This window comes from Bos taurus, chromosome 8 (genome assembly GCF_002263795.3).
Source record: "Bos taurus isolate L1 Dominette 01449 registration number 42190680 breed Hereford chromosome 8, ARS-UCD2.0, whole genome shotgun sequence".
NCBI classification, from domain to species: domain Eukaryota; kingdom Metazoa; phylum Chordata; class Mammalia; order Artiodactyla; family Bovidae; genus Bos; species Bos taurus.
Genome location: NC_037335.1, coordinates 110,113,862 through 110,129,080, shown reverse-complemented (window position 1 = coordinate 110,129,080; position 15,219 = coordinate 110,113,862). Strand labels below are relative to the sequence as shown.

Sequence of the window (15,219 nt, the reverse complement as noted above, 5' to 3'; positions counted from 1 at the left end):
TCTCCCGGAGTTTGTCCAAATTCATGTCCATAGGGTAGGTGATGGTCCTCAGACCATCAGGCTATTCAGGACCACTCCCCTTCACAACTACCTCTGCTAGAACCGTACCTCAGCAGTTAGCACAGAACCGGGCGCTCTCTGGAATCTCCCGTGAATTTCCAAGAGTCAAAGGCCTGTGTTGAGCAGGAATCAGCATCTTCCCGGAGCAAGGCAACACGGTGGAGGCAGCAAGACATGCGCTCCCTCCACCGTGGAGTGGAGGAGGACTGGAGCTTGGAGTGAGGGGCCTGCGCTCCAGGCAGGGCCCTGCCATCCGCCTGCTGACTCAACAGGCGCTCCACCCCCTGGAGAACCCAGGACGGCAATTACACAACTGCAGTGTGTTCCTTTAGCTCAGGACTTTGACTCGATAAAACACAGGAGAGGTCACACCCCGTTTACACCCCAGGGTGACTGATGTCATCCTCTGTGGATCTGAGCGCAGACCTGATGGGGAAGGGAGGTGAAGAGTCCCGCCCCAGGAAAAGGATTCAGAGTCCAGCCTTTCACAAAAGCTCTTAAAACTAAGCTTCCTTCTCTGCTGCCTCTGACCTGTGGGGCTCCTGCAGGAGCGCAGTGCCCCCAGGACGGTTGCAGACCAGGCCCGCTCTGGGTTGCTGGGCTCAGACAGAAATCGGGAAGTTTCCTGTTGGATTTGAAAACACAGCCGCAGGTCCTGGTGGAGCTGCCTGTGGGCCCCAGCCCAGCCGCGCCGCACAGTTCTCCTCACAATGGTGCTGTGATTCCTACTGTGTCGGGGCTCTGGTACTCTGGCCGTGGACTCAGCACCCTGATTTAATCTTTTTTAGAAAAATTTTATTTATTTTTTGGCTGTGCTCGGTCTTCATTGCTGCTTGCGGGCTTGTCTAGTTGCAGAGAGCGGCCGCTGCTCTCCAGCTGCGGGGCCCGGGCTGCTCCTTGCCGTGCTTTCCTCGTCACGGGGTGCAGCGTGCACAGGCTTCAGTAGTTGAGGTGCACGGTCTTACTGCCCCTCAGCATGTAGGATCTTCCCGACCCAGGGATCAAACCCGTGTCCCCTGCATTGGCAGGCAGATCCGTAACCGCTGGACCGCTAGGGAAGTTCTCCGTGATCTAATCTTTACTCCAGTCCAATACGCTGTGGCTTGGATCACAGTCACCTCTCTGATTTTATCTCCGCCCCCTCTCCCCCTCATTCTTGGCGTCCTGCCCGTCTGGCTTTTCTCTTCCTCAACCACACTAAGCTTGCTCCTGCCCCAGTGACCTTGCGTGCACCGTTCCCTCTCCTCAGATCTTTCCCTGTCCACTCTGTGTCCTCATTCAGCCTTCAGCTCATCGGGCACCTTTTCCAAGTGGTTATGCTGCCCCCGGTCCTGCCTCTATTTTCTTCTTAACAGTGTCATTTTGGAGAAGGGAATGGCACCCCCACTCCAGTATTCTTGCCTGGGAAATCCCATGGACAGAGGAGCCTGGCAGGCTACGGTCCATGAGGTCACAGAGTCAGACATGACTGAGCGACTATCACTTTCTCAAACTATCTTCTTTGTTTATTTAGCCACAGACTGTCTAACTCCCTAACCAGAACATCAGCTCCACGAGGGCAGGGTCAAAGGCCGTTCTGTCCTCTGCTCAGACCTGACAGCAACAGAGGGATCCGCCCAAGAGTCCCAGACGGAGCCGCCCTCGCTCTTCCTTATCCGGCTTTCTCCTTCTCCTAAGTGGGGTAAGCCAGGGGAGAGGGCCCTGGGTGGGCAGCTAACTCAGCAGTTTCATTTACCGGGTGAATTAGGCTTCCTCCTCTCTCCAAGTCTGCAGAAGGAACAGACTGGACCCATTGAGCAGAAACTCACAGAGACAGACTTGAGATGGATGTAAATACTTCTGAAACCTTTTGGAAGGACTCATTGGAAGGACTGATGCTGAAGCTGAAGCTCCTGTACTTTGACCACCTGATGCAAAGAGCAGACTCATTGGAAAAGACCCTGATGCTGGGAAAGATTGAAGGCAAAAGAAGAAGAGGGTGGCAGAGGATGAGATGGTTAGATAGCATCATCAACTCAATGGACATGAATCTGAGCAAACTCCAGGAGACAGTGAAGGACAGGGAAGCCTGGCATGCTACAGTCCGTGGGGTTGCAAGAGTCAGACACGACTGAGTGACTGGACAACAACACAACAACAGTACTTCTGAGCAGAGCTGTCAGTGACTGAAAGATAATGCTGCTGCTTACCCGGGCCAGCTTTACACTTGGTTCATCCTTTCTCGAGCTGTCAGTGACTGAAAGATAATGCTGCTGCTTACCCGGGCCAGCTTTACACTTGGCTCATCCTTTCTTGAGCTGTCAGTGACTGAAAGATAATGCTGCTGCTTACCCGGGCCAGCTTTACACTTGGTTCATCCTTTCTCGAGCTGTCAGTGACTGAAAGATAATGCTGCTGCTTACCCTGGCCAGCTTTACACTTGGTTCATCCTTTCTTGGCCCATTCACCTCCCTCTGCCTCCCTGGGGCCTGACTGCCAACCTGCAAACCCACTGGGCTCACAGGTTCTTGGAACTGGTCCCAGGATGGATGCTAGGGACTTTGCATGGCTGAAGGAACTAGATCAGACCGTCTTTGTGAGCCATTTCATCTCCCATTTCAGGGCCTTGGCGGATAGGACTTTATTTCTAACCCTCAGCCGGTGGCCTGCAGGGCCTTCAGGGAGTGACAGACTGGATTAAGATGCTAATTGTGAGCCAGGGTTAAAGCTCGGTGACCCGCAGTGCCAGCACACCGGTGACGGTGACGCACCGCGTCCCTGACACCTGCTGTTTGCTTTGCACTGAAACCTGATCGTCTGAATCAGGAATGCAGAGCCCAGGGAAAACACAGGCCTGGTCCTCTTGCCAGCTTACTGTTTGAGCTTGACTAAGTTCTTTCCTTCTCTGAGCCTTGGTGTGTATTTCTGGAAAAATGAGACTGTTTGGATTCGACTTCGATGCTTTTAAGGGCCTCTCTTGGCACCCTAACATTCCAGGAGTGAACCGCAGACCTGTGGTCAGGGCTTGTGCCAGCCTACAGTTCTTCAGCAGGACATCTTTCTCGGTGGACAGCCTGGCGGGGAATCAAGACTCCTGACCTCCATCATCGGAAGCTCAAGTCTTTTTGGTGTGTCTGGGTTTAGTCACAGCTCTGGCTGGGCAGAGGACGTTGGTATGGGAGCTGTCACTGGGCAGAGCCCAGGATGTCCGTCAGGAGAGAGATGAGCTGAATCTGGTCCAGAATCACCCTGGAGGTTGTCCCACCATCACCCCTGACCGGGCTGCTCATCCAGAGGGCAGGCAAGGGACTTTTTCTTTTAACTGAAGTATAATTGAGTTGGGCTTCTCTGGTAGCTCAGCAGTAAAGAATCTGCCTGCGATGCAGGAGACCCCAGTTTGATTCCTGGATCCAGCAGATACCCTGGAGAAGGGATAGGCTACCTATTCCAGTATTCTTGGGCTTCCCTAGTGGCTCAGACAGTAAAGAATCTGCCTGTAATGCGGGAGACCTGGGTTTGATCCCTGGGTAGGGAAGATCCCCTGGAGGAGGGCATGGCAACCCACTCCAATATTCTTGCCTGGAGAATTCCATGGACAGAGGAGCCTGGTGGACTACAGTCCAGGGGGTCACAAAGAGTCAGACACGACTGAACGATTAAGCACAGCAGCATAATTGATTTACAATGTTGTGTTAATTTCTGCTCTACGGCCAAGTGACTCAGTTATACACACACATATGTATACACTTTCTTTTTAAGTGTTCTTTCTATTACGGTTTATCCCAGGAGATTGGAGACAGTTCCCTGTGCTGTGCAATAGGACCTTGTCGTTGGCCCACCCTGGTAACAGTTTGCATCTGCTAACCCCTAACTCCCGATGCAGCCCTCTCCCTGCTCCCTCCCCCGGCACCCACAGTGTGTTCTCTAGGCCTGTGAGTTTGTTTCTGTTTTTCAGGTAAGTTCACTTTTTTAGAGTCCCCATTTAAGTGATAACATGTGATATTTGTCTTCTTCTGACTCACTTCCCTTAGTATGATAATCTCTAGTTGCATCTGTGTTGCTGCAAATGGCATTATTTTGTTCTTTTTTATGGCTGAGTAGTATTCCATTGTATATACGTACCACATCTTCTTTTTCCATTCCTCTGTCCATGGACGTTTATCTGCCTTCCTGCCTTGGCTAGTGTGAAAACTACTGCTGTGAACATAGGGGTGCGGTACACATAGCTCTACAGTCACAGAGCATAGATTCTCAGAGGACTAGACTGTTCATGATACAAAAATCTTTCAGATCACTACTAAAAGAACTGATACACTGGCTGTAAGAGAATACACCTCTCCTGTTTACAAAATTAACAAATACTAAAATTTAACAAATGAAGAAGACACAGTCGGTGCTCTCAGAGAGTTTGGATAAATTCTTTCACGTCCTTTAAGTCCCAGTCCTGCAAAAAGGGGTTAATATTCCCTGTCCACCTTTTTTTGGTAAGCAGCTGAATGTGACCTCTGAAAAATGGTGCACTATTCACTTGACCCAGAAAACCCCACAAAATCATGCAAATCAGGAGGTTCGGAGCTTCATGTTCACTTTAAGAACACTCATGAGATTGGCCAGGCCATTAAGGGTATGCATACCAGAAAAGCCAGCAAGTACCTGAAGGAAGTCGCTATAAAGAAGCAAAGGTATACAGAGGCCAAACAGTAGGGGCTGGACGCTGGGTTGGTGGCCCCAAAAGATGCTGGATGTTCAGTGCACGTGCTCCAAGAGGCAAGGAGTGATACTGAACTTAAGGGCTTAGATGTAGGTTGTCTGATCACTGAGCACATCCAGGTGAACAAAGCCCCCGAGATGCAGGCGCAGGACTTAGCAGAGCTCGCGGTCGGATCAACCCGCACCTGAACTCTCCTTGGCACATTGAGAGGCTCTTGACTGGAAAAGAACAGATTGTTTCTAAACCAGAAGAGGAGGTTGCACAAAAGGAAAAGATACCCCAGAAGAAACTGAAGAAGCAAAAACTTATGGCCCAGGAAGAAATGCCTCAAAAAATAAATGCAAATAAAAGTAAAAAAAAAAAAAAAAATCCCTGTCCAGCATTGTTAGACTTAGCAGCAATCTCAATTTCAGATAAACAATGAATAATATTTTAGCATAGATATGTCCTATGCAATATGTGGGATATACTTACTATAAAAAAGAAACTATTTATTATTCATTGTTTATCAGAAATTCAAAATTGACTAGCATCTTGTATTTTATCTTGCAATCTTACCTCTGTCCAAGCTTGTTCAGAAATTTTATGAGGTGCAAAAAATAGTATGTGAATTAACAACGTATAGAAGTACTTTACAGTTTACAAAATTCTGTGTCAGCAGGATGACTTGGGGTTGTACTGCTTTGATGGAAAAGCTTCTCTTGCAGGCCCGTGAATCTGTTCTCAGAAGATGTGGGGAGAAAGATTCTGTCTGCATCCAGATGAACACTTTTTATTCCAGGGTGTGTCCATGCCAAGTCACTTCAGTCACATCCGACTCTTTGTGACCCTCTGGACTGTAGCCTGCCAGGCTCCTCTGTCCGTGGGATTCTCCAGGTAAGAATACTGGAGTAGGTTGTCATTCCCTTCTCCAGGAGATCTTCCCAACCCAGGGATCAAACCTGAGTCTCTTGCATTGGCAGGCAGATTCTTCACCACTGAGCCCCCAGGGAAGCCCTTTCTAGGGTGAGTGAGTGTGAGTGTTAGTTGCTCAGTCGTGTCCAACTCTTTGAGAGCCTGTGGACGGTAGCTCATCAGGCTCCTTTGTCCATGGGATTCTCTGGGCAAGAATACTAGAGTGGATGGCCATGCCCTCCTCCATGGGATCTTCCCAACCCAGGAATTGAACCTGCATCTCTTATGTCTCCTGCTTGGCAGGAGGGTTCTTTACCACCAGTGCCACCTGGGAAGCCCTTCTTCCAGGGCAGTGGACCCAAACCAGTAGCACAGATGGAGCCTGGAGCAGCACACGCGAAAAGGTCCCAAGAATTTGCTTCTCAGAAAACTCGGAGCAAGACCGACCAGGATACAAGAGCACCTTCTGGCTGCGTCCCCAGAAGTATGCTGTCTAAGAGGCTGCCACTGCTTCTCAGCCCCCAGCAGGTGAAAAGGGGTAGGAATGGCTGGACTGGAGGAGGGGGAGGGTAGAAACCATTGTCCTGGCTGGAGGGGGGCGCGGTGAGGAGAGGGGTTTAACTCAGAGGTCTGTGGACCCGGGAGACAGCAGCCATGGCTTCTCGTCTAGCATGGGTCCTGCCTTCTGGAGGTGCCACTGCCATCCGAGGTGGCTTTTTTGCTTCAGTCAAGGGCTCCAAGCAGACATTCCTTTTGTGTCAAGAAGCAGGGCACCAATAGTGACAGCAGTCGTTCAAAATGTGAAGGCTGGGCAAGCCCTCGGAACCCCCCACTGCTCCCTCCTTCCATCTTCCAGACCGGGACCCTGAAGACGGGCTGAGAAGTGACTCGAAACCACGGAGCAAGTCAGGGGCAGACCTGGGACTGGAGTCCGAACCTGCTGCTTCCCGACTGAGGGTCAGATGTAGTATCTGTCCCGTGGAGTTCCCCTCTGTTGGGGCACCCCCCCGCCCCCGCCCACAAGGAGCCACTGTCCCCCAAGACCAATAATCCAGAGACCCTGCTGAGAAACCCTGGTCTCTCAAAGCGTTTCATCATGGTGGTGATCTTCCGCTGCAGGATGGTACGTACCAGTCTGCAGAATACTTTCATGCCATCTACCTCCCCTTCCGCTGACTTCTGCCTTCTTATGTCCTGTCCTCTCTGCGCTTGTCAACTCTCTAACGTGCCCGACTCTCCCAGGGAGAGGCAGTCCATGTCACGGTTGGGACATGGTCTCTGGAGCCAACCTGCATGACCTGGAGCTCGGTGTGAGGTGCTGTGGCCTTGGGCGAGCGATGGAGGAGGCGTTCACTGTGCCTCGCTCTCCTCATTCATGACGTGGAGATGATTATCACAGGCCTACCTCACAGAGTTCTCATGTGAGGATTAAAGAAATTAACTGGTACTTTTTATTATTACTTTATCATTTTGGCCATGCCCCTCGGCCTGTGGGACCTTAGTTCCCTCACCAGGGATTGAATCTGGGGCCTCAGCAGTGAAAAGCTTGGAGTCCTAACCACTGGACCACCAGGGAATTCCCTTAACTTGCACTTACAACAGTTCCTAGCACACTGTTAAGGGAAGACCTGGTGGCTCAGCAGTAAAAAATCTACCAATGCAGGAAGCCTGGGTTCAATTCCTGGGTTGGGAAGATCCTCTGGAGGAGGGCATGGCAACCCACTGCAGTATTCTTGCCTGAAAAATTCCTTGGACAGAAGAACCTGGCAGGCTACAATCCATGGGGCTGCAGAGAGTTGGATACGACTGAGTGAACAAACGACAACACCTTGCTGTTAAGGCTTCACAAATATCACTTATTGTTACTGTTATTGCTGCTGCCCTGTTAACTTCAGAACTCTCTTCCGTGACCCCAGAGTCCTCCGCCTCAGTCCTGGTCCTTCTCCAAGACTCAGCTCAAATTCCCCTCCTCCAGGATGACCTCTTCGATCCTTTTCCCTTAGCAGAGTTAGATGTTCCCTAACATCTTCCAAACCCAATTGAATGCCTACATTTGCCTGTTTTCTGGTCTGCCTGCCTGCCTAAGCATGCTCTTCACCCCTGTCTTTATCAGCAACAACAAGGCACATCTATGTGCTTCACGGATGCTTGTTCAATGACTGATTGCATTGATCTCCCATCTAGGAATCATCTTTTTTTTTAACCTCACTCGCTCACTTCTGGCTTTATTCTTTTTTAAAAATTTTATTTTTAATTGGAGGGTAATTGCTTTACAATGCTGTGTTGGTTTCTGCCATACAGCAACACGAATCAGCCACAGGTATACATATACCCCTTCCCTCTTGAACCTCCCTCCCACCTCCTGGAATCATTCTTGTTTTCTTTCTTTCCCCCACCCCACACCCAATCTAACAGTAAGTCTTGACATCCCACATCTAAGATCAATCGTGAGTCGCCTTTAGGCCAGTGCAGGCTGCCGCCTTCTCACCTGCGAGCCACTCAGTCTTCTCACTGTGCTCTTGCCCTGGTTGCTTCTGATTTCACCTCCATCCCCTCCTTAAAAGGCTCCCGGGACTTCACATTTCTCTTAGAAGAAAATCCCATCTACTTACGCGGCTACGTCTGTGCATGCTAAGTCTCTTTTTCAGTCGTGTCTGACTCTTTGCGACCCTGTGGACTGTAGCCTGCCAGGCTCCTCTGTCCATGAGATTCTCCAGGCAAGAATACTGGAGTGGGTTGCCATGCCCTCCTCCAGGGGATCTTCCCGACCCAGGGATGGAACCCGCATCTCCTTTGGCTCCTGCATTACAGGTGTATTCTTTACTGCTGAGCCAGGGGGGAAGCCCTACGTGGCAACAGAGCTCTGCATTTCCATCGCCCACCTCATTTTGGAGCACTTAATGTGCTCTCCCTCACTTAATGCACTCTGCCTATTCTGCCTCCTTTCAGACCCTTTCCTACCTCATGACTGCACTTGCTGCTGCTTGCAGTTTTTGCAGAACTAGCTTCTTCTTTTGATTTCAGACTGAATGCTACATCCTCAGAGAGGCTTTCCTTGACCACCCCAAGGAAATGTTTCCCAGTTTCTCTTTGTCACAGAACCCTTTCTTCTGCTTTGTACTATTTATCGTAGGCTGTAAATATCTTGCTTACTTACATGCTCATTAACAGGTGTTAATTGGCTATCTCACTCGATATATTGTAAGCACCACAAGGGTGAAGTACTCACCCTTTTTTAAAATCTTATTCACTAGGATATCTCTTAATCAGTATTTAATATGTTTCTGCTGAATGAATGGATGATTTAATCCTCCTAGAAGCAGAATGTATAAACCAGGCATTATATACTCACTTTACAGATGTCCAAACTGAAGCCTAGAGGGCTGGATTCTTGCCCTGATGACATAGGCTGGAAGTGGTATAGCCAGGCCCTAGATCATGTGCTTTTCCTGCTAGACCCTTTCACCCTGAAGGGAGATAGACTCTGGGTGGGGAACCCAGCTTGTCTGATTCATAATCTAATTCCCCAACATGAGACCAGAGAGCCAAGATTCCAAAGTTCCTGTCTGTAAAGAGGTGTCTGTATGTGGCTAAGGATTGCAATCAGTTCCAAATTCCAGGCTGCATTGACGCATACACCCAATACACTCAATGATCACAAGAAAAGTGCAGAGACTGAGGAAGAAAATCAGACCCACAGGCCTGAGAGCTGGCCTAATCTCCTAGGATCCTCTTCAGAGCTGTTCTAATTTAGGCCTGATGGAATGGGAAAGATGTTGTTTCTAGTTCCTTTAGTTTAATGTGGCCTAATTTGGAAGATTTTGCCATTTTGAGGTCTCAACTACTGCCTGAGAGCAGCCCTTGGTTATTGTTACCATCTAAAAGAATACTTTGGCTGTCAGTAGAGAACTAGCAGCATTTCTTTGATTCCAGGAGGAAAGTTCCTGGTGAGGGAGCCTGGTGACATAAGAGGCCCTGGACCAGACACCAGAAGGGCGGTGCTGTGGGCGGGAAGGCCCTGGGCTCCCACCAGCAGACTGTTGGCCCCTCGCCGGCTCCCAGCTTCCTCCTCTGTAAGGAATGATGCAGGTCTGATTGTGGCCTGAGAGTCAGGGGGTTTGGATCTGACCCCGGCTCTGTCACTAACGTGGAGCATGGGATCTGGTTAAGGCCCTTTCCTTCTCTGGGTTATCGGTAGATCATTGTTATGAGTTCAGGTTTGGCAGGGTGGATTCTTAAGTTCTCTTCCAGCTCTGATATTTACTCATTCTGTGGCTTTTTCAGGGAAACATATTCTCCCCCAAGAACTGGGTTTCCTTATTTTCCAGCCCTTAAAATCAGCATGAGATCTACATGGCCACCTCAAAATAGTTCAACCAAGAGTCTTAGTCCCAAAGGCCTGGGTTTCTTAAAAGTACCTGAGGAATCAAGTGCCCACTCCTGCTACTCTCCCAGCCCTAAACACCAATCCAATGACAGGTACCCACTCCAATGAAGGAAGCCCTTCAAGAAGGCCAAGGTCATGGAACAGGTTGGGGAGTATGAATCCACTGAGAGCCTAGAAGCTCTGGGCATTAACCCCCAAGGCCATTGTATTCACTTGGTCTTGACCCACTGCGTGAAAAGACAAGGTTCAGGAAAGTCAGATATGTTCCAGCGTCTTCTGAGTGTTTACTGTGGGGTGGGCCTCGGTTCAACACTTGTACACACTGCTTTGTTCAACCTTGACTTGGGAGATAGATATTATGATCCTCATTCTACAGGAGATGATGTTGAAACATGGAGCTGAAGTGAGTTGTCCAAAGTTATACAGCTAGAAAGACCAGGGCTGAGCCTGGTACTCTTTACTGCTGCGCTTGCTTCTCTTCTAACAACAGAAATCAAAAGTAAAGTTGAGGAGGCTCAGTAAACTGTTGTGGAAATCACTCTGGACTTGAGGACTGAAAAACTGGTTATGAACTCTAGTTCTTCTATTTACTATCTGGACTTCCCTGGTGGCTCAGGTGTAAAGCATCTGCCTACAATGCGGGAGACCTGGGTTCAATGCCTGGGTTGGGAAGATCTCCTGGAGAAGGAAACGGCAACCCACTTCAGTACTCTTGCCTGGAAAATCCCATGGACGGAGGAGCCTAGTGGGCTACAGTCCACGGGGTCACGAAGAATTGGACACGACTGAGCAACTTCACTTTCACTTTCTTCCATTTACTAGTTTGGTGATCCTGGGTAAGTCATTTGACTTTTTTAAGCAGCAGTATACTGACCTGTGGGCTTCCCTGGTGGCTCAGATGGTAAAGAGTCTGCCTACGATGAGAGAGACCCAGGCTTGATCCGTGGGTCTTGAAGACCCCTCGGAGAAGGGAAAGGCAATCCACTCCAGTATTCTAGTACTCTTGCCTGGAGAATCTCATGGACAGAGGAGCCTGACGGGCCACAATCCATGGGTCGCAAAGAGTCAGACACGACTGAGCAACTAACACTTTCACTTTAACTATATTGACCTAGAAAGTGGGGACAATCACTTCTATCTCACAGTATAAGGTTAAAAGGGAAAATGTTCATGAAGGGTTTCAGCATGATGTCCGGCGTATAATAAGTGGTCAGTAAATGTTAGTCACTACTGCGATTAGTATACTGCTACTCTAACTATTCCTAGTGCAATACACTACTCCTGTCACTGCTAGTATCCCCGCCTCCTTCTCTCCAGAGTGGTCCCAAAGCTCAAACGAGACAATGACTGGGAAAGCCGTGTGTGTTCTGCACCTGTCAGTAATCCCCTGTATTATAATTATAGCAAGCTAAGGGAAAGAGTTATTTGTGAAGCCCTGACCCCATTCCTCTCCCAAATGGTTCAGATTCTTTGCTCTGCAGCCAGCGGTGATGACGAGCGAGGGTTTGACTCGGTGCCCACTGTGAATGACGTCCTTCAGTGGATCGCGGAGAAGGACAGCAAATGCTTTTCTGAGCTTATTTTAGCATCAGAAGGACTTTCAGGCAGGATTTCAGCATTTAGTTTCATTGGGGAAGGTGCTTTGCCATTAATCTGAATTTACAACTTAAAATTTTCTCCTTCTCATCAACTTAAGAAGAGAGAATATGGAAGCAGATCTAGGATATGGCTGGCAGACATATCCCCAGATCCAAATGAGTTCTAATGTGGGTTATTCCTGATTATTTAAGTAATGTGTGTTTATTGTAAAAAAAAAAAAAAAAGGAAAAATGTGTAAAAGTATGAAGAACAATCTAAATACCCATAATGCAATCATTCAGAGACTAAAAGTGTTAATATTTTATTTTGTGTCTATATAAAATGTTATATTCATATAGATAGCATATAGAATTAGTAATATATGCATATATTATTTGTACTATGTAAAATAATATGTGAATGTAGGACTTCCCTGGTGGCTCAGACGGTAAAGCGTCTGTCTACAATGTGGGAGACCCGGGTTCGATCCCTGGGTCGGGAAGATCCCCTGGAGAAGGAAGTGGCAATCCCCTCCAGTACTCTTGCCTGGAAAATCCCATGGACAGAGGAGCCTGGTAGGCTACAGTTCATGGGGTCGCAAAGAGTCGGACACGGCTGAGTGACTTCACTTCTTCACTTCAATAATATATGAATATATTCATATACTTACATAATTGAGATCATAGTCTAAATAGCCATGTAAACTATTTTTTAATAAAGCTATTTTTTATTGGAGATTTTGGGTTCACAGCACAACTGAGCAAATGGTATAGAGATTTCCCATCTATCCCCTGCCCCTCACATGCAGTAATAAAGAACCTGCCAGCCAATGCAGGGGACATGGGAGATGCGGGTTCGGTCCCCGGGTTGGGAAGATCCCCTGGAGGAGGGTGTGGCAACCCACTCCAGTATTCTTGCCTGAAAATTTCTTGGACAGAAGAACCTGGCGGGGTATAGTCCATGGAATCACAGAGAGTCGGACACGACTGAGCGAACACGCAAAGCCCACTCTTAACTTCCCCCACCAGGGTGGTACCCTTGTTACACTTAATGAATCTACTTTGACGCATCATATTCATTCAGCCTGTTACGGGTCACTCTTGGTGGTATGCGTTCTGTGGGTTTGGATAAATGGGTAATGCCATGTAGCCATCATTGTAGTATTGTTCAGGGTATTTTTGTTTGCCCTAAAAATGCTCTGTGCTCCATCTGCTGCTGCTAAGTCACTTCAGTCGTGTCCGACTCTGTGTGACCCCATAGACGGCAGCCCACCAGGCTCCTCTGCCCATGGGATTTTCCAGGCAAGAGTACTGGAGTGGGGTGCCATTGCCTTCTCCGCCTACTCATCCCTCATCCCCCTGCCACACCCTGGCTACCATAGTCTTTTAACTGTCCCCATCATTTAGCCTTTTCCAGAATGTCGTACAGTGTATGAACTTTTCAGATTGGCTGCTTTCACTCTGTAATATGTATTTGTTTCCTCCATGTCTTTCCATGACTTGACAGCTCATTTCTTTTTAGTGCTGAATAATGTTCTGTTGTCCAGATACGGACCTGGTTTATTCATTCACCTACAGAAGGGCATCGTGGCTGCTTCCAAGTTTTGGCAGTTATGAATAAAGCCGCTGTAAACATCCTTGTGCAGGTTTTGGGATAAACACAAGTGTTCACCTCCTTTGAGTAAATACCAAAGGACACACTTGCTGGTGTGTAAGAGTATGTTTAGTTTTGTAAGAAACCACCAAACTGCCTTCCAAATGGCTGTTACCTCTTCCTTCCCACCAGCAGTGAATAAGAGTTCTCTTGCTCCAAATCCTATCCCACATTTAATATTGTCAGCATTTTGGATTTTTGGCTATTCTAAGAGGTATGTAACCTATTTTTCCATAACTTTATATTGCAAGAATTTCCTTCATGAATATTGTTTTTTAAAGATGTATAGGGTTGCAACATAGGGATGGCATAGAGCACAAAGTGTTTAATCCCTCCCTATTGTTATCTGTTTGTTTATTTTTCTGGCCGAGCCACGTGGTTTGTGGGATCTTGGTTCCCTGACCAGGGATTAAACCAGGGCCTTTAGCAGTGAGAACTTGGAGTCCTAACTACTGGACCACCAGGGAATTCCCTGTTATCTGTTTAGACTTTTCTAATTCTCAGTATTATCCATAACACTCTGATGAGCATTTTTGTATATAAAGCTTTATTTACGTCATTGTTTATTTTCTCTAGGGCTGAAGTTAGAGGACAAACACCTCACATTCTCATCGATTCCGTGAGGCGTTCCCTAGCCAGCAACAAGTATTACCATTTTTATAAAATTCGTGCCAAATCAATAGGCAAAAAAATAAGTAAATTACTGTTTCAGTTCACAAACCTTTGGTTACTTAAGTTGAATACACAGTATTTCATGTATCTTAGCCATTTGTATTTTCCTTTCCGTGAGTTGCTAGTGTCCTTTGCTGAGCAGACTTTGTTCATAGTGGCCCCAATCACTAAAGTTGTCTGCAGATGATGCCAAACTTTGCATCTGGCCACATCTGATAGGAGCCTAGGCTCCGGCAGGATTAGAAATAGTCCATGTCAGCATTGCTGCTTCAATGAAACCAGAAAGGGGAAAGTTTCTATGTTTTATCGGAATCCGAGAAGTGAAGTTATTTTTGCTGATTGTATTATTATGCCTTCTTTTCTTACTCCCAAAGCTTCTCTTTTTAAAATGCTGCTCTAGCAGGAAGGTTAGATTTAGTGTATACCTATTCTTTCTTTCAGTGTGTTCACTGACCGCCTACTATGTGCAAGGGCCAGTGCCCACAAGGATGGCTGTGGAGTCTGAGAACAGTCTGGGTTTTGGAGCTGGGCGGGGTTGGGTAGGGGCTTCCCAGGTGGCACTAATGGTCAGGAACCTGCCTGCCAGTGCAGGAGACATAAGGATGCGGGCTTGATCCCTGGGTTGGGAAGATCCCCTGGAGGAGGGCATGGCAACCCACTCCAGTATTCTTGCCTGGAGAGTCCCATGGACAGAGGAGCCTGGCAGGCTACAGCCCATGGGGTCACAAAGAGTCAGACACGACTGAAGCAACTTAGTGCACTTGCACACACACACACACGCACACACAGGTGTTGGGCAAGTCCTTTACCCTCTCTGAGACTCTCTTTTGCCTTCTTTCAAGCACAGGTGATAACCCTACTTTTGGGGAATAAATGGGTTACAAATGCAAAACTCCTGGAATGGTGTCTGCCACATCACAAGGCCTCATTTAGCTCAACAGAAAATTCTTGAGCTATTTCTTTTTATTTGCCACTGTGCTAGGTGCTGGAGAAGGTGATGGCACCCCACTCCAGTAGTCTTGCCTGGAAAATCCCATGGACGGAGGAGCCTGGAAGGCTGCAGTTCATGGGGTCGCTGAGGGTCAGACACGACTGAGCGACTTCACTTTCAGTTTTCACTTTCTTGCATTGGAGAAGGAAATGGCACCCCACTCCAGTGTTCTTGCCTGGAGAATCCCAGGGACGGGGGAGCCTGGTGGGCTGCCGTCTATGGGGTCGCACAGAGTCGGACACGAACTGAAGTGACTTAGCAGCAGCAGCAGCAGCAGCAGTGCTAGGTGCTGAG

General features: G+C 48.1%; 1 long non-coding RNA gene across 2 annotated transcripts; it reads left to right on the top strand.

The window, feature by feature from the left end:
* Positions 1 to 2,816: 2,816 nt before the first annotated feature.
* LOC132346022 (uncharacterized) lies at positions 2,817 to 14,026 on the top strand. Of its 2 annotated transcripts, XR_009495704.1 has the most exons (3): positions 2,817 to 5,626; positions 5,948 to 6,172; positions 6,501 to 14,026. It is a non-coding gene; the product is annotated as an uncharacterized lncRNA (long non-coding RNA). The 2 variants fall into 2 exon arrangements; XR_009495703.1 differs by having other exon boundaries at positions 5,948 to 14,026.
* Positions 14,027 to 15,219: the final 1,193 nt, after the last annotated feature.